The following is an 18,399-nucleotide window of genomic DNA, read 5'->3' on the forward strand; positions in this document are numbered from 1 at the left end:
CTAGTAGGGTGACCAGATAGCAAGTATGAAAAATTGGGACCAGGGCACAGGGGGTAAAATAGGGGCTTTGTCTTGGGATCCTAACATCAGGACAGTCCCAATAACACCCTAGGTGCTGGTCCCATTCTGGTTCTTATGTGTCCTCTCCAAACCACTGCATAACTCAGTATGAAAAGAAGTATCTACTTGAGAGGCCCAAGACTGGGATCGCAAGAGTGGTAGGGTTATTTTAGCATATAGAATATAGATGGGAAAGAAGAACACAATCCACCTGCATTATGCACGGTTGTGTGCTTTTTTTTTTTTATTGGTGGGGATGAGAAGACCAACCACCTCATTCCTTCACCCAAACATTGATCCACACGTATTCTTCTCAGTTCCTTCTGCCCCTTTTCTCTCAACCCCGCAGATAAAACTTCTCCTCTTCTACTTGTAAGACCGATATGTGAGTACTATTTATTTTAGGATTTTTTACTGGCATCCATCACTAGTATCTAAGCATCTCCTAAGTTAATAGAACGTCGTAAGAAAGTCTGTAGTTGGTTTCAGGGAGCCTTTGGCTCTTCTTCCTTAACAGTTGTAGTTAAGCACCAACAGTGTGTTTGATTTGTACAATCAACAGACTTGACCCCTGACCCAAGAAACAAGAATTCCAAAAGACAAAAATCAGGTAAACACCTTAATAGAACCTGAGCAAGGCATCTTGGAGCTACTTTTATAAACAAAGCTGAAGATGGCATCATATTGACAATGTTTGAAGGCTCCATGAAAGGTGGGATTTCAAGAGGAATATGAATGAAGTGAGTATGGATGCTTGGTGTTCTGCAGCATGGAGAACATTCCAAACACAGGATGTGATGTGGAAGAAGACACAACCTGAGTGGTAGGGGAAAAGAGGTGAGGCTGCCAGGTTAAGCAAAGTGGTTAAAGGGAAACTTGGTAAGAAACAAAAATATCACTTTAAGTCTTGTAGGTAGGCTCTGTGTCTGAACAGGGATGCTCTATGAAGTTCAGGATATCTGATGACAACCATGGGCCAGACTTACGGGAGAGGACATGACAGAGGCAGAACGTCCCAAAAGGCTTCTCTTTGGAGTGGATGGGGTAAGATGAACTATATGGTACATACGTTGCTGTTTATAAATATGGAAAGCTTTTTAATGCGAACCAAAGAGTGACCCTTCATGTACTTTTGCAGTGTTCCTTGTGCATGACCTCAAGTGTTCTGTCTTTGCATATTCAGACCAAGAAAGAAAAAAAACAAAGCGCTTTGTTTTTCTTTCTAAGATACTTTTTCCCTTCAATGAACTTTCCATAGAAATCTTGCAATGTTGCAAGGCAAGTGTCGGAAGTGTGCACTTGCTGAAATGTCACAACAGTCAAACTTTTATTTTTAACTTAGGGTAAATTGGTATTGCATCAGGAGACGTCTGGCAGTTCTTAATATAGCTTCTGAATTCTACAAGAGCTACCTACTCCATAAAGGAAAGACTGCTCTTGATAGTTAAAGTTCCAGCCACATTTCCATTATAAATTGGATTTTTGACCCATTACCTTTTTCATTTTAGATGTAATATATCTTACATTGTTGCCACTTTCTCAAGCAGCAGCAGATGTTGGGGACTTGCAGATCCGCTCCCATTGGAGGAGAAATCAGCGATGCAGTGTCTGGGTTTATTTTTATTGTAACTTGTTTTATTTACACTTTACATACTGGTTCTTGAACAGAGGTGATCACAAAGAGCATGTAAGTAAATTCCTTTTTCAGAAATCTCTACCCAGTGCCCAGTTCCTAAGAAGCAACTCTTCCCCAAGAATTTACTCTAGTTGCAGAGATTAAGAAAGAGAGCAAACTCTTGCTGATTGCCACAGCTCCCCCAAAGAAAACTATACCATCAAATTAACAATACAGCATTTCTGCAAGGACTGTACTGCTTGCACACTAACCGCTTGTCAACATGGTGAGGTAGTGTGTGGCAAGCCAGAGTGTGAATCTACAGCATACTGCTAATTCACTGTGTGGGTCCTGCTAGAGCACACTAAAAGTTCTTCTTTAAGTAGATGCAGCTTAGGGGTGCGCACTGAAGCTGGAGAAATTTGTGTAGCGGTACTGATAGAGGGGTGGCCATATCCCCATCCCTGGCTATATGAGGCAGCACTGTCCCGACCCCCCGCCCCCAGTGCCTTCTTACCACTCACGGTTGGAGTTGGAGCGCTGTGTAGTGAAAAATTGTGAAGTTAAGAACTATTGCTTTGTGTATTTCCTAGTTGTATGTAGTTAGTGGGGAATCTGTTGAGTCCAGTACTGATGAGTGATGCTGGCACTGGCTGTTTTCATGGTAGCGGACCATCTTTGCCTTTCCATCCCAACCTCTCCCTTGGTCCAGGACGTAGTTTATAGTCTCATTGGTTTATTGGCTGCTGAACTTTTGGGTCTGTCGGCACCGCACCCCAGTGTTCACCTTCTGTAGTCTGTGGAAGCAGAGCTGGTGCTGGGCTTGGTGCCAGGGACTTCCTCGGCACCATTGCATTAGGCATCATTGATATTACTGTGGTGGCTCTCCCCTCACTCCACTTCGGCATCGTCACGTACTTTGATGCTACTGCTGACTTTGGGGTCAGTGCCACTCCCAGCACTGGGAACAACGGAGGTATACTCAGTGCTGACTGTACCATTTCCACTGTCAGCACCAGCGGGCTCCTTCTTTTTGGGGAACGGATAGTCAGACCAGTTACTTGCCCCTTCAGGGCTGGCTCCACCATTATCCCCAGAAACTCAAAACTACTTGGCGTCAAGGCTGGGCTCTTCCTCCTCTCGTTCTCCACTGCCTGGCCCTCATCAGGGGCTGTTTATGGAGCACAATGGGTACCAGGATTGGCACTCCTCTCACTGTTGGGATGGGGGGCCCTGGCCCAGCACCTACTGGCCACGAATGTCTTACCGTTATGCCTAGTGACCTCCAAGACTGCGCTGAGCATTTAGGCAGAGTTTCTGTGGATATCCTGCAGCCGTCTGCTCCTGGGAAAGTGGCCCTCCCTATAAATGATGTGCTAGATCCTGAAAAGGTTCTTTGGAGCATGGCAGCTTCAGTACCACCTATTGTGAAGCACATAAAGAAACACTATTTAGTCCTGGTGCAGGAATTGGAGGGCTTTTACTCCCAACCGGTCCCAAATTCCCTGGTAGTAACCACAGTGAATGATAGAGCCCAGCAGGGCGGATTAAAGGACAAGGAGTCTAAAAGATGGACTTAATGGGTAGGAAAATTTACACCACCTCCTTCCTGCAAATACAGATTGTGAACCAGCAGGCATTGTTGTCCAAATACAACTTTGTAAAATGGACTGCCATGCCTAAGTTTGTAGACAGGCTGCCTGAAACCTCCACAGAGGAATTTTGGGTGTTGATCACTGAAGGCTGCTTGGTGGAAAAGATGTCGCAATCACTTCATCCAGAGTTATGGCCTCCATGGTGACCATTAAAAGGAAGTCCTGGCTGCAGAATTTGGGCATTGTTCCCAATGTGCAGCAGGCTGTAGAAGATCTGCCCTTCAATGGCTGGGTGCTTTTTTTTTTTTTTTTTTTTTTTTTTTTTTTTTTTTTTTTTTTTTTTTGTTTTTTTTTTTTTTTTTTTTTTTTTTTTTTTTTTTTTTTTTTTTTTTTGGACAAGACTGAGACTACTCCTTCAAGGATTCCAGGGCTACCCTCTGTTCCATGGGGGCGTATGCACTGTCACTGCAAAGGCACCACTATGGTGGTCAACAACAGATGCAGTGACATCTGCAATGCATCTTTGGGCAGCCTTTTCCTCTTCTAAGACAGTGGGACTACCCCAGAAAGGGGCATAGGGCCCAGAGGAGAAGGAAGATGGGTCCAGGGTTCGGACAGTCCACATATCCTTCCCCAATGTCCCCCAAGCGCCCATTTTGATTCCTTGGTCCAGAGCAGTGTCCCAGCCATCCTTCCCTTTACCCCGCTTCTATTCACGGACAGGATGGCTTTGCTTTTACGATGTTTGGGACTGAATTACAACCGACAGCTGGGTCCTAGGCACTGTCAGTTCGGTCTATGTTATCCAGTTCCTCTCCACTCCTCCTCCTCCTCCCCACCTTTCCTCTCCATCCCTCTTCAGAAATCTTTCTCACAAGATACTACTCCTCGAGCATGTCCATTCTCTACTGGCTTTGGGAGTGGTGGAGGAAGTTCCTCTGGAACACCGGGGTCAGGGCTTCTATTCCCAGTACCTACTGGTCCCCAAATCCAAAAGCGGGGTAAGACCCATTCTCAACCTTTGCAGACTTAATAAATATATCAAGTACATGAAGTTTGGAATGGTCACCCTATTAACTAGACTCCCCACGTTGTCTCAGAACAACTGGTTTGCTGCTCTGGACTTTCAGAATGCTTGTTTTCATGTGGCAGGTTTGCTGAACCACAGAAAACTCCAGTTTGTCATGGCAGAGTGCTATTTTCAGTACACAGTGCTTCCTTTTGGCCCCTCTTCTGCCCACTTCCCCTCCCCCCCAGGTTTTTACCCAGTGTATGGTTGTCATGACGACGTACCTCAGAAAGAGGGGTATTCATATCTTCCCATATCTGGATGACTGGCTGCTAAGGGACAGGTCCATAAAGGAAGTTCTTTCTTTCTCATGTATGCATTACACTGTGCGTACTTGACTGTCTGTGGTTCATCCTAACAACCGGGAAGTCAATGTTGGTTCCCACTCAGAAAATCAAGTTCATTGGGGCCCTAATAGACTCTACAAGTTTGAGAGCATTTTTGCCAACCTACCATTTTCAGACGATTGGCCACCTTTGCCTTGATCTGCAGTCCAGCATTCCATGACAGCTCAGATATGCCTGTGGCTCTTGGGCAGAGGAGGATTAGGGGTTTGTGGGGCCCTGGACCAGAGCAAGTGGGGGCCCCTCCCCACCCCTTCCGCCCGCAATCCCTCCCACCCTGCACTCCTGCTGGGGAAATGGGGTCTGGGCGTGGGGGCTTGCCCCCCTGCCTGGCACTCCTGCTTGGGAGCTGGGCAGGGTGCAGGGACTTCCCTTGCCCACCTGGCATTCCTGCCTGGGAGCAGGGTCGGGGTGTGGGGGCTTCCCCTGCTCCCTGGCAGGAGCGCCAGGTGGAGCAGGGCAAGCTCCCATGCCCCGAACCCGCTCCCTGGCAGGAGTGCCAATGGGGTGGGGCAAGCCCCCATGCCCTAACCCTGCTCCCTGGCAGGAACACCAGGCAGGGCAGGGCACAGGGTGCCCATTTTTCCAGGGGACCCGCAATTGGCCGGGGCCCCTGGGCACGGGCCCCATTGGCCCAGTGGCTAATCTGACATTGCTCTTGGGCCACATGTGTACTTGCATGCAGGTGGTCCATTTGCAAGGTTGCAGCTTTGCCCCCTTCAAATGTGGCTTAGGACAATTTACTGTCCAATTCTTCACTCCTTGGACAGATTGGTCCATATCCCTCAGTTGGTCCTGGACTCCTTGCAGTGATAGATGTTTCTGGAAACTGTATGTCAGGGTGTTCCCTTTGTCTGGACCCTACCAACCTGGTCTGTTGTCACTGACGCCTCCCTAATAGGCTGGAGAGTACATCTGGGGTCACTGAAAGTTCAGGGTCTGTGGTTGGAGCAGGCAACCTCACTGCATATCAAAGTGCTGGCGCTTCAGGCCATCTACAATGCTTTTGTCACGCTTCTTTGAACTACATTAGGGGCTGAGTGGTTCACATACTTACTGATGATACCACTGTGATGTATTATGTGAACAGGCAAGGGGGAGCACACTCCAGAGTGCTCCGCCAAGAGGCGCTCAGGTTGTGGCAGTTCTGCATTGACGAAAGTATCACTCCAATAGCTGACCCCTTGCCTGGGGCCCAGAATTATCTCATAGACCATCTCAGCAGGAATTTTTCCCTGAGTCATGTGTGGTCCCTGAAGACAAGCAGCCCTGTGGGTCATCTTTGCAGCTTGGGCCATTCTGACGATCAGCCTGTTTTCTGTGAGAGAATAAAAATGCCATCTGTTCTGCTCTCAAGGGGCGCTCAGTCTGGGCTCCCTCACAGACACCTGCCATCTCAGCCGGCAGTCGGCTCTTCTGTATGCATTTCCTCCAATCCTGCTTATTGCATGGGTCATCCTCAAGTTGAAAGTGGATCGGGCCAAGCTCATCCTCATTGCCCCCAGCATGACTGATGCTGTGCTGGTTCTCCGATCTTCTTGCACTGTTGATTCAGCCTCCCATGTTCCTTCCTCTCCCTCCTGACCTACTTAAGCAGAATCATAATCACACCTTGCATCTTGCTGCATGGCTGCTTCATAATTGAATGAGGTGGAGGAAGAGTGTTGTTTGGTGGCCGTTCAACTGTTTCTACTCAACAGTAGACAGTTCTCTACCAGAGTTGCCTATTCGGCAAAATGGAAGCAGTTTTTGGTGTGGTCAGCGGTCTGCAGAATTCAACTGATGCTGGCTGCTATTCAGGACATCCCGGAGTACTAGTTGCATCTTCAGACTTTGGGCCTTGCACTTAGCTTATTGAGGGTGCATCTGGCAGAAACTTCAGCATTTCATCTCCCCATTGATGGAAGATCAGTCTTTTCCAATGCCATGGTAGCAAGAGTCTTAAAAGGGCTTCTTTGTCTCCACCTTCTGGTCTGAGAACCAGTTCGTCTGTGAGACCTTAATACAGTGTTGGCATAATGGGACCTCCGTTCAAGCCTCTGTCATCTTGTCCCTTTCTGCTTTTGTCAGAAAACTGCATTCCTGGTTGCCATAACATCTACTGGGAGAGTCTGTGAATTGAAGGCTGTGAACGCAGAGCCTTCTGATACGCAATTCTCCCAGTACAAAGTGACTTTATGGCCACACCCAAAATTTGTATCTAAAGTAGTCTGAGTTTCATTAGAACCAGATGGTATATTTACTCGTGGTCTTTCCAACGCCACATTCATCTTCAGAGGAGCAGCATCTTTATGCATTAGATATCAGGCACTGTCTAGCCTCTTATCTGGACAGGACTAAACCATTTCGTGCTTTACCTCCTCTGTGTCATATGCGGATCTTATGAAGCGGCAAGTGGTCTCTTCCCAAACAATCTCTAAATGGATGACATCCTGTATCAAGTCTGCATATAAAATAGCCTCAGTCACACCTCCTCAGCAGGCGTGAGCTCATTCTACAAGAGCGCAAGCTACATCAATAGCGTTCAGTGACGTCTCAATATTGGATATTTCCGGGGCTGCCATGTACTTTTACAAACCACTATGCCATTACTGCATCTTCCAGAGCTGATGCAAAATTTGGGAGGGCAGTTCTGCCATCCCTGTGTAGATAGACTCTGAGCCCTGCCTCCTGTGGGTATTCCTTGTGAGTCACCTAAGTGAAATACATAGCTGCATCTACTCAAAGAAGAAGAAATGGTTACTTACTGTAACAGTGGTGTGATGCAGAGATGTAAGGCAGACATGTATTCCATGACCTTCCATCTCCTCTGTATCGGAATCTAGTGTGTGAAGGAACTGAGGGGGGTCAGGGCGCTGCCACCCCATATAGCTAGGGGAGAGGGATATGCCCATGAGGCACAAGCACTGCACATTTATGCATAGGCAAAATTCTCCAGCTCCATGTGCTGAGTGCACACACCCCTAAGTGGAATACACGTCTGCATCACATCTCAAAGACCCACAGTTACAGTAAGTAACCGTTTCTCCCATAACATGCTTTCTGTACTTTTAGGTCAAATACATTATGGATCTTTTATAGACAAGTCATTAGAAAAAAAATTTGTAAGACCATTAACAATGCCATCTGGTGTTCTGCTGTCCTAACAATACTTTCATATGGCAGGAATACCAGTATTTTTCATTGAAAACATTCTTTAAAAAATAGCAAAACAAACATGTCACTAAGATGAAGTTAAGGTTATTAAGACATAGGAATTTTGTGTGTATGTAAGTGTAAAAACATTACTGGAACTTTTGAAGTTTGAAATAAGGTGTAAAATTTAAATTGTTTTAAAATTACTATAAACTTTGTTTTAAAAAAAATTAGTCTGAAAATATGGAATTATGTCAAACTTAATTCTGCCTCCCTCCAGAACAACCACTGCATGTACGTTGCCTATGATGCTTCAGTATTTCTCTCTGAATACTATAGTGTGAATAGTTTACAAGTTAACTCTTTGTAAACAAATTGCTGCTAAACTTTCACAACAAAACTTTGTATGTTGTGTTGTAAACCCAAATGACTAGTCTTTGCTTTCTGGATTCCCTTTCTCTTTGACAAATTTTCTCATGCACATGTGCTTCTGCTCAAACAATACTTCCAATCCACACTAGAAGTTCCTTATGTATTTTCTTACACACTAAACAGAAGCTTGCTCTCTAAGGAAGTTTTGACCCCCTTCATTTCCTTTGTTGTTGTGAATGAAGGAGACCTTATGCAACCAGATCTCTCAAGGGGATTGTCTCTTGCAGTATTGTCTGTCCTTCTGGAGCCTCTTGGAAACTCTCCATTGTCAGAGCTCCAAAGGATTGGTAGTCTGCCAGATTTGGTATGGGTTGGCTGTAGCAGGGGACTAACTTCTCTCCCTATTATGTTCACAGCCAGAGCCGTCCCTTGGGTAGGGCAAATCAGGGCAACCGCTCCGGGCCCTGTGCTTTGGGCCCCCATGAGCCGGTGCGATTGGTCAGCGGGGTCAGTCCCAGAAGAGACAAATCTGTCAGTTCCACCCTGGGCCCCGCAGCTCCTAGGGATGGCCCTCTTCACAGCATATATACACAGAAGTTAGATAAACACACAAAATGCTCTTGCTGAAAGTTTGTACCATAACACTACTTTTTCTCATAACTCAGAACCCTAACCCATAAGAACCCCAAAACAGCTCACCCCACCATACTCTAGGCTGGCTATCTGCAGACTGGCTGCATGAGAGTGATGCAGATTGTACACTTCTTACTAAGCCCCCTAGCCTGCTGGCAGGATCAGGAAACCACTTACACTTAAAGTGATAGCTTGCCATTTTGACTCAATTTTAAATACACCACACTCCCCAGCACTATTGTCCCTGATAAACAGATCGGGTATTAGTGCAGTGCTAACTTTTGCTGGATCCCCTCTGCAACTATATCTCTACCCCCAGGGAGGATCAAAATCAATGACGCCATAACTCCTGGAAAAGATGTGCTGGTGGAGAAGCAGGAAAGCTCCATAGAGGGAGCAGTCCAGTGTTTCTCTGCCTCCTCAATAAATGGGGCTTTTTCCGCTGCAGACCCACAGATATTAGAGTCCAGTGCCCCCCACACACACACACTCACCCCCACCCCCACCCTCACCCCTTGCACACCAGGACAATCCCTTGGAAACTCCTTAGAGTTCTCTGCCCAAATAACCTATGTGGATTTCTTCAAAGGAGGGGATAAGTTTGTCCTCTGTTTTAAGACAATACTAAAAAGGGTGCACCTATAATAATGCTTCAGTGTGTTTGATTTCATTCTTTTACCTGTAGCTCAGAAAACCATCATACAGTCTGGCATAGCTGGTATTCTCTGCTCAAACTTGGAGTCCAGGACTACAGTGGCGGTAGTATAGCCAATGTCTGTGAAGGTACATTGACGCAGTTACATGTGTGAAGCATAAACACTGCTTGCTTGAAACAAGCATGTTTCATGTCTACTACAAGCCCCTTGCTTTCATGAGCAGAAGTTGTACTTGCAAATTTTAAGAAAAAAATGTTGCAGTGGAGAGCAGGTGGTGAGAATAGAATTGTTTTAAAGACAACCCTCTCATCTCTTTATGCAGTAAAGCAGCCTTCATAGTGGGTTTGGTAATTCCCAAACAGCAATTACAGATGCATTGAGCCCTCCACCCTACAGTGCACATCATCTCGCAACCTCAGATTGCATCAGCAAGAGAGAATTACGTGTGTGCTCTCTAAAGTATGAGCATTTTAAAAGCAAAGCTAGTAAAATATTGACAGTTGAGCACAATTCTCAGGAGGACAGTTGGCATCAACATTGATTATCTTAGATTCATAGATTTTAAGTCCAGAACAGAGCAGTATGATCATCTAAACTGAATTCCTGCATCATACAAGCCAAAGAACCTCACCCAATAACTTCTGCAGAAAACCCAAAGCTTCTGTTTAATCCATTTTACCACCCCCTGTAACTTAACTGCTAAGAGGCTCCATAACAGGTCACTGGAGATCAAACCAGGAACCACAATCTATGTGGTGTTTAGCTGCCCACCAAACAAATGTTCTCTGGCTCATCCTTTTTGGAGGCCAATTGTAAAGATCTTTGGCAAACAGCAGCAGATTGGCAGTGCTGAGAAATCAATCCTGCTGCCAATTGCCTTTGACAATCTGCATATAGCATTACACACAACTTTCCCACAACATTTCAGATTTTTCCTACATTTACTAATCTATCCATGTGTTTATATTGATTTTGGCTTACAAAGGGCTGGATGCTCTTTTAACAAGTAAACATCTGCTACAAAGTTTGTCTCCATCAGTAGAACGTGGTTCATTGCTTCAGTCTATCAGCCAAATTTAAAAAATCCATCCTGCCCACCAAATATGCTATTGGCCTACAGTCTCTATACAATGTGTTCATAAGCAAGACCTGACCAGCTCTGCCCATTTGAGTAGAGCTAGGGGAGCATGAACGTGTTCCATATCCTTGGCATTCAGAATATCCCACCCTGTTGTGGAACAATCTTTTAAAACGTCATTCTGAAGAACTATATTGATTTCCACAATTATTAAAATATATTTTCTATTTTCCTTCTTAGAGCCACAATTTGTTTGTTCCCCTCTTGCATGATTTTAAGTGAAATCTGAAGGTCTTGTCTGATCTTTATTTCTCAGTTTTTGTTTTTGAAATATTATAAAATAAAGTATTTCAAATTGGGATTTTTGAAACTGTAAATCTGAACTGGATTATAGTTGGGCACCATATAATTCAGGGGCATTTCTGTTATGATTTGGGCCTTGATCCTACTCTCAGGTAAGTCAATGGAAGTTTTGAACTGACTTACGAAGTAGCAGGATTCTCGTGTGCTTAGCCAGAACTCCTAAAGAAAGAGGATTGAATATGTCTACATTGACAAAAAAAATTCTCCTCTAGAATTTACAGTGTACTAGGTATGTAATATAGAAGTTTTCCCCCAAATTTAACCAAACCAAATTCTTCAGTGCAATTAAGGATATGTCTGCACTGCAGCTGGGATGTGTAATTCCCAGCTCAGGTAGACAGATGTGCCCTAGTTCTGCGTGAGTTAGCATGTTAAAAATAGCAGTGTGGCCACAGTGGCTCCAGCCACTAGCCTCCCAAGTACCTAGAATCGCAGCTGGGGTTGTACTTGGATGGCTAGCCCAAGCCACCGCTTGTGCCGCTGTGGCCACTCTGATAATTTTAGGTGCTAGGTCAACTATAGCTAGTGCTTGTAGGTCTACCTGAGCTGGGAATTACACTTCCTAGCTGCAGTGTAGACATAGCCTCAAATGTGTGTAATTTCTCAATTATAGATGCATCTACTCTCCTCTTATGCACTTGTATCTTCCAGCGATGGCAATGGAACTTGTGTGTGCACAGGGAGAAACAAATAATGAAATTGTTTTTGTGTCAACTACTGTATATCACCTTGCATTTAGCTAGTGCAGCTCAATACTTTTAGCATCAGTCGTCTGAGGTTCAAATGTTGTGACACCTCTTAGGCTGTTTGATATAGCTATGTGCTGTCGCAGTACCCATTTTGCAGTTGGGTAAAATGAGACAGGGGATGTTTAAGCTGCTTGCCTGAGCAATACAGTAAGAGCTGGGACTAGAACACAGGAATTCTCTCTCCCAAAGTCTACTTAACTCCCATTGAAATCAATTTAGTTAGGTGTCTCAATACTCTTGAGGAGCTGGATCAAAGTGACTTGCCTAGAGCAAGGAGTTGAGTCTGCGTCTCCAGGGTCCCAACCTAATGCACTAACCACTGGACCAGTCTTCATCTGACTCCCATGGACTTCCATGATCAAGTCCCTAGCCTTAATGCTTTATATTCCATATAACTGAATTAATATTTTACATTAATTTCTGAGCTGTATTACTTGACATTAATTTACATTGTATGAATCACATGAAAAGATCTGGGAATACCAGAAAAATGCAGAAGTACCCAATTAAAAATGTAGACATATCCAATTAGATCATTATGATAGATTAGCTGAGGCTTTACAACTACAGCATCTATTGGGGTTTTTTCTTGGGCTTGAGTCTATGAATTTCATAGCTGAACAAAATAATGTTTGCTATTAGTAAGATATTTAGATATTTCATCTAAATATGCACTGGATGTGCATAGACATTTTAACCTGTACAAATATCCATTGCCTAGTTTTAAAGAGGTATGGGAAGAATCAATATGTTAATGTCTGAAAAATAATTTGAAGAGGAAAAGAAAAGTGTAAGTGTTAAAGACTAGTGCTCCATAATGTTGTTAAAATATTATTTGGATAATAAACATGGATTAACCTTTTAATCTTGAAACAAAAGGATTGCATGTTTTCAGCAATCAGACTTGACTTGAATCTAAATGAAAAATGTGCTAAGTACTTCTTATAAAGGAGTACAATGACTAGTGCATGTGAAAAATGGCTTTTCCAACATCTATGACTAGACAATATGTGCATAGTATTTGGCCCACATTTATCTCTGGTATAACTGCACTGAAGTCCACTCCACTTCTGACATCAGTGTTGTTACACCAGGGATGAATTTATTCCACTATGCACAGGGGGTATGATCCAAAGTCCACTGATGTCAGTGGAATCCCCTCCATAGAGAATATGTGATAACGTGGGAGGTTTAGCTGGGATGAGTTTGAAATGGCTGTATTACCCATGAGGGGTGAAGCCACAAGTGAATTATTCAGATTATCCCAAATAACAGTCCATACAAAGGTAAATACCACATTGCATCTCCATATCCTCAGTATCCACCCCTCATGTTTAGAAAAACTACTTTAGAAATATTTGAGTTGTTTCATATTCCTCCACTCATAAAGCCAGTCTGCCTTAGGTACCACGAGACCAACTGCACTGTTCTCTGAGAAATGAGAAAATTAATCATACATTTTGGAAACCTCTAAAAGTACCCTAAAATAGCTTTTCTATATATATATCTCTGAACCTACTGAAAATAGAAACAAATGTAGGTTTCTCTTTGCAAAGCTGGGAATCTTCCCTTTCAGTCATACCAAGCTTCCATGTAACCTTGAGGGATCACAGAATATCAGACCTCAAACCTGTCAGAAGTGCAAGAATTAATATTGCCCATCCTGAGCCTTGGATCAGTGTATTTTGTGGGGGAAAGAATTTGGGGGAAACAGAGAAACATTTTTCTTCTGGTTATTTTTAAAAGAGAAGCAAAACTGTTGACTCAGATGTTCAGGGAGGAGTTTGGAATGTAAAACCAAATATATCTTCCTTTTAAGTAGCATGGAACATTTTGCATCTGTAGTAGTATCATATCATCATCAAGTTTCATATAAGTCACTATGAAGATATGTTAAATTTAACCTCTTGAACTTTTGACTTGTACTAATAATTTTTCAAGAAAAAAATTCAGGGAGCTATAGCAATGCATGTGTTGATGAAAGGAGAGCCTCGTGAATAATGAGGCCAGAGGTAGCTTCCAGGCATAGCAAGATATCGATTGTCCCTACATCATCTTTGTCTTTCTAGCTAGACAAGGTGCAAGAGGTAATATCTTTTATTGGACCAACTTCTGTTGGTGCAAGAAACAAGCTTTTGATCTCTTCTTGTCTGGGAAACTGAGGCCTTGTCTACACCACCAAGTTTTGTTGAAAAAAGTGATGTTGATGCTCAGAAGTCGGCATAATAAAAATCAGAATGTCATATTCACACTCGCTCCTTCTGTCAGCACAGCACATCCACAGTTGGGGCACTATCATTGACCGATTGAGCAATGTACTATCGGTACCTATCCCACAGTCCATCTTCACGCCTTCTGTCGCTAGGTGTTGTGGGAAGGCGGAGCAGATCTTGGCACATCTTGGGACCGGGCTCAATGTCCCATGATGCATTGCTTTCTGTCCCAAAATTCCATGGGCTTTCTTTCACGGCATTTTTCAACGGCCCTTCTTTGCTGTGCACCCCGGCATCTTTGTGAGAAGGGATGGATCCCGCATATGCTCTGTTAACTGTCATGAAGACATCGCAGATGGCAGTGCAGTTAATCGTGAAGTTCCTAACTGAAGAAGACTCACAGTTGCCTGACATGCCGTGTGATATGGATAGGAGCAACTTTAGATTGCTTTTGGCATTCACAGAGCAGGAGCATAGGTAGACCATCGCTTTTGGGCTCGGGAAACAAGCACTGATTGGTGGGATCGTATCATCATGTAGGTGTGGGATGATGAGCAGTGGCTACAGAAGGTGGAAAGCCACCTTCCTGGAACTGTGCGGAGCTCGCCCCAGCACTACGGCGCAAGGACACCAGAATGAGAGCTGCCCTCTCACTAGAGAAGCATGTAGCAATCGCTGTGTGGAAGCTGATGACTCCAGACTGCTACTGGTCGGTCGCGTATCAATTTGGAGTCGTGAAGTCGACCGTTGGTGCTACATTAATGCAAGTGTGCAGGGCAATTAATCGCATCCTGCTACAAAGGACCGTGACTTTGGGAAATGTGTATGAAACAGTGGATGGCTTTGCAGAAATGGGTTTCCCTAACTGTGGAGGGGTGATAGATGGCACACACATTCCAATTTTGGCAGCAGACCACCTTGCGACGCAGTACATCAATAGGAAGGGGTGCTTCTCCGTGGTGTTGCAGGTGCTTGTGGATCACCGTGAGAGTTTCACTGACATCAACACGTGGTGGTCTGGAATGGTGCATGACGCATGTATCTTCAGGAACACCGGCCTGTATTGAAAGCTACAAGCGGGTACTTTCTTTCCAAACCAGAAGATTACATTGGGAGATGTTGAAATGTCACAGTGATCCTGGGAGACCCAGCGTACCCTACAGCCCTGACTTGTGAAAGCTTACACGGGAAACCTGGACAGCAGTAAGGAGTTGTTCAACAACAGGCTGAGTAGATGCCGGATGACAGGGTGCCTTTTCCAGATTAAAGCTGTGCTGGTGATGCCTTTATGGCAGGTTAGATCTTAATGAGGATAATATTCCCATGGTCATAGCCACGTGCTGTACGTTGCATAATATTTGTGAAGGTAAGGGTGAAAGGTTTGCTCAGGGGTTGAGTGTTGAGGCAGACCGCTTGGCTGCTGATTTTGAGCAGCCAGATACCAGGGCAGTTAGAGGACCCCAAAGGTGGGGGGGGCAATTTGAATCAGGGAGGCTTTGAGGTAACACTTTGAAAATGAGAACCAGTAATGTATATGTCTGTGATTGGTGCTGCAATGTTACATTACATGTAGTTTTCCTAGGAAGCAATGGTGACATTTGGGGCCTTACAGTCTAGCAAGCATATGAATAAACTGACCTTGTATGTAGTGGTAGTGCCTGCTATCTCAATTTGTAGAAAACAAATAAAGATGAGTTACCATTCAAAAACTTTGCTTTTATTGCACAAGAAACAACACACACAAAGATGCTTTGTGGGAAAGGAGGTACCAGGAAGGGCAGACTTTCATAATAAAAGTTGGACCTACACACAGCTCTGAAAGTTGTCCAAGGGGGTGGAGCGAAGGCAAAACCGAGAAGTCCTGGCAATTGGAAAGGACTGTGTGGGCGGAGTTGGGGGGGCATGGAAAAGAATTCTGAATGTGTTGCAGAGGAGAGCGGACACAGATCTGCTCACTCTGCAGCATTATTAAGGACTTCAGCATCTGCATTTGCTTCTCCATGACTTTAATCATCCGCTTATTAGCATCCTTAACAAACTCCTGATTTTCTTTTCTGTCCTGTCTTTTGGCTTCCCACCACTCCTTGCATTCCCTTTTCTCTGCATTGGAGGAGTGCAGTACCTCCCAGAACATGTCCTCTTTGCTCTGTCTTGGGCACTTTCTTAGCTGGCGGAGACACTCGGCCGGTGTGTGTTGGGAGGGGGTGGGGGGTGTTCCTGAAGGCCACATCTGCCGAAGCACAAGGAACAGTGCACAGAAGCATGATTGTTAAATTAATGCACAGCATTGAAACGTTTCAGTAAAATACACCTTTTGCAACATTCAATCACTTTCTCACTGATCCTTGGCAAGAACACATCTCTGCGAACACCCAAAGCATGGTGAGTGTTGGCGGGGGTGCTCCACATGGGGAAAAGAGCACTCACTCTGCAAGGGTTGTGGTGCAGCTGACTAGGGAAAAAATTCTAAAATTCTCCCACACTTTTCCACAGGCAGGGGTCATTCTAGCAGACATCTCACTGCTAAGGGTAAGAAGGGAAATGAGGGTACATCTGCTACATGCTTGTGACTTCCACCCTGCTCCCTATGCTGCTCGCCTGTGTGCTGCTTTGGTCTCTCCACAAGTGATTGCTGAATGGTGCGGGAAAGTTTCCTACAATGCGGGAAGGAACAAAGCTGCTCTGCCATGGAACCTTCGGCAGAAGATTACTGAGTACCTCCAGGAAACTTTCCTGGAGATCTCTCTGGAGGATTCCCGTGAGATCTCCGCATGCATCAACACCCTGTTCCGCCATACTGATTAGCTACACAGGGAAATGTCCAGCTCACGGAAACACAGCCAGCCTTCCACATTTCTGTGCCCTGAACCCACCTCTGCACTACACAAACCAAGCCACTTACCAGGTGTCTCTTCTCCTGCTTCTTGCTCACCGGAGACAGGGCCGGTGCCAGGGTTTTTGCCGCCCCAAGCAGCGCAAAAAAAAAAAAAGCTGCGATCGCGATCTGCGGCGGCAATTCGGCGGGAGGTCCTTCGCTCCGAGCGGGAGTGAGGGACCGTCCGCCGAATTGCCGCCGAATAGTTGGACCTGCCGCCCCTCTCCGGAGTGGCCGCCCCAAGCACCTCCTTGGCAAACTGGTGCCTGGAGCCGGCCCTGACCGGAGAGCAACTGCTGAGACTGGCTAGACACCTCTGAAGTGGTGAACAGTTCCTGGTTGCCTGCCCCACGGGCAGACCTCGCTGGGAGCTCCACATCATCATCTAACTCCACCTCTTCATCAATGACTATGTTCTCCAGGTTAGTTCATCTTTCTACCTCCTCCAGGCCCACCGAAGTATCCACAGGGCTCTTGGCGATGAAGGTGGGATTGCTACCGAGGATACCGTCCAGCTCCTTATAGAACCGGCAGGTCTTAAGTGAAGTACTGAAGTGACAGTTTGCCTCCCTTGCCTTATGGTATGCCTGCCTCAGCTCCTTAATCATCGCTCTGCACTGCAGCATGTCCCGATCATGGCCCTTTTCACACAAGCCTCAAGAAATGTGCCCATAGGTATAGGGTGATCAGATAGCAAATGTGAAAAATCGGGACTGGGGGTGAGAGGTAATAGAAGCCCATATTACAAAAAAGCCCCTATAAAATTAGGACATCTGGTCACCCTACATAGGTATCCCTATTCCTATGGCTCAAGCGTAGCTGGGACTGCACAGCCTCCTCTCCCCATATACTGAGCAGATCCAACAGCTCTGCAGTGGTTTAAGCGGAAGCAGGAGAGCATTTGCTGCGATAACCGGTCATGTTTAGCTGGGGAGATGCAATGAGATCTCTCCAGGTCGAGCAAACAGGAAATGGAATTTCAAAAATTCCCAGGGCTTCTAGGGGGGAGGGGCAGATGGTTGTTTTCCTAGCTGCAGCCTAGTGGAGTTCAAACTGCTGACCAGAGCGGTCCCGATGGGCATTGTGGAACACCTCCTGGAGGCCAATTAAAGCGATAAAATCAAACGTGATATCTACACTGGCACTTTGTCAACAAAAATTTAGAGGAAAAAGATGTAAGGCTGTGTCTACACTGCCACTTTCTGCACTAACACTTTAGTTGTTCAGGGGTGTGAAAAAACACCCCCCTGAGCGACAAAAGTTTTAGTGCTGAAAAGTGCCAGTATAGACAGCACTTTATCACCGGGAGCTGTGCTCCTAGCAATAAAGCTACCATCCCTCGTTCGTTCGGGGTGGTTATTTTTTATCACCGGGAGAGCTCTCCCCCCGGCGGTGATAAAGCGTCACTACACTGCCCATGTTACAGCGCTGCCGTGGCCGGACTGTAATGTGGGCAGTGTCGACATACCCTTAATCTCTCATTGGGGTGGTTATTTTGTTGCCAAAACAGGGCATTTTTGCCGCCAAAAGTCACATCGCAGTGTGTACGCACTCACCGTTTTGTCGACAAAAGCTGCCTTTTGTCAGCAAAACTTTGTAGTGTAGACAAGGCCTAACTCAAAGTGTCACAGCTAAATACCAG

The sequence above is a fragment of the Terrapene carolina genome, unplaced genomic scaffold (genome assembly GCF_002925995.2).
Source record: "Terrapene carolina triunguis isolate 2854851 unplaced genomic scaffold, T_m_triunguis-2.0 Scaffold120, whole genome shotgun sequence".
NCBI lineage: Eukaryota > Metazoa > Chordata > Testudines > Emydidae > Terrapene > Terrapene triunguis.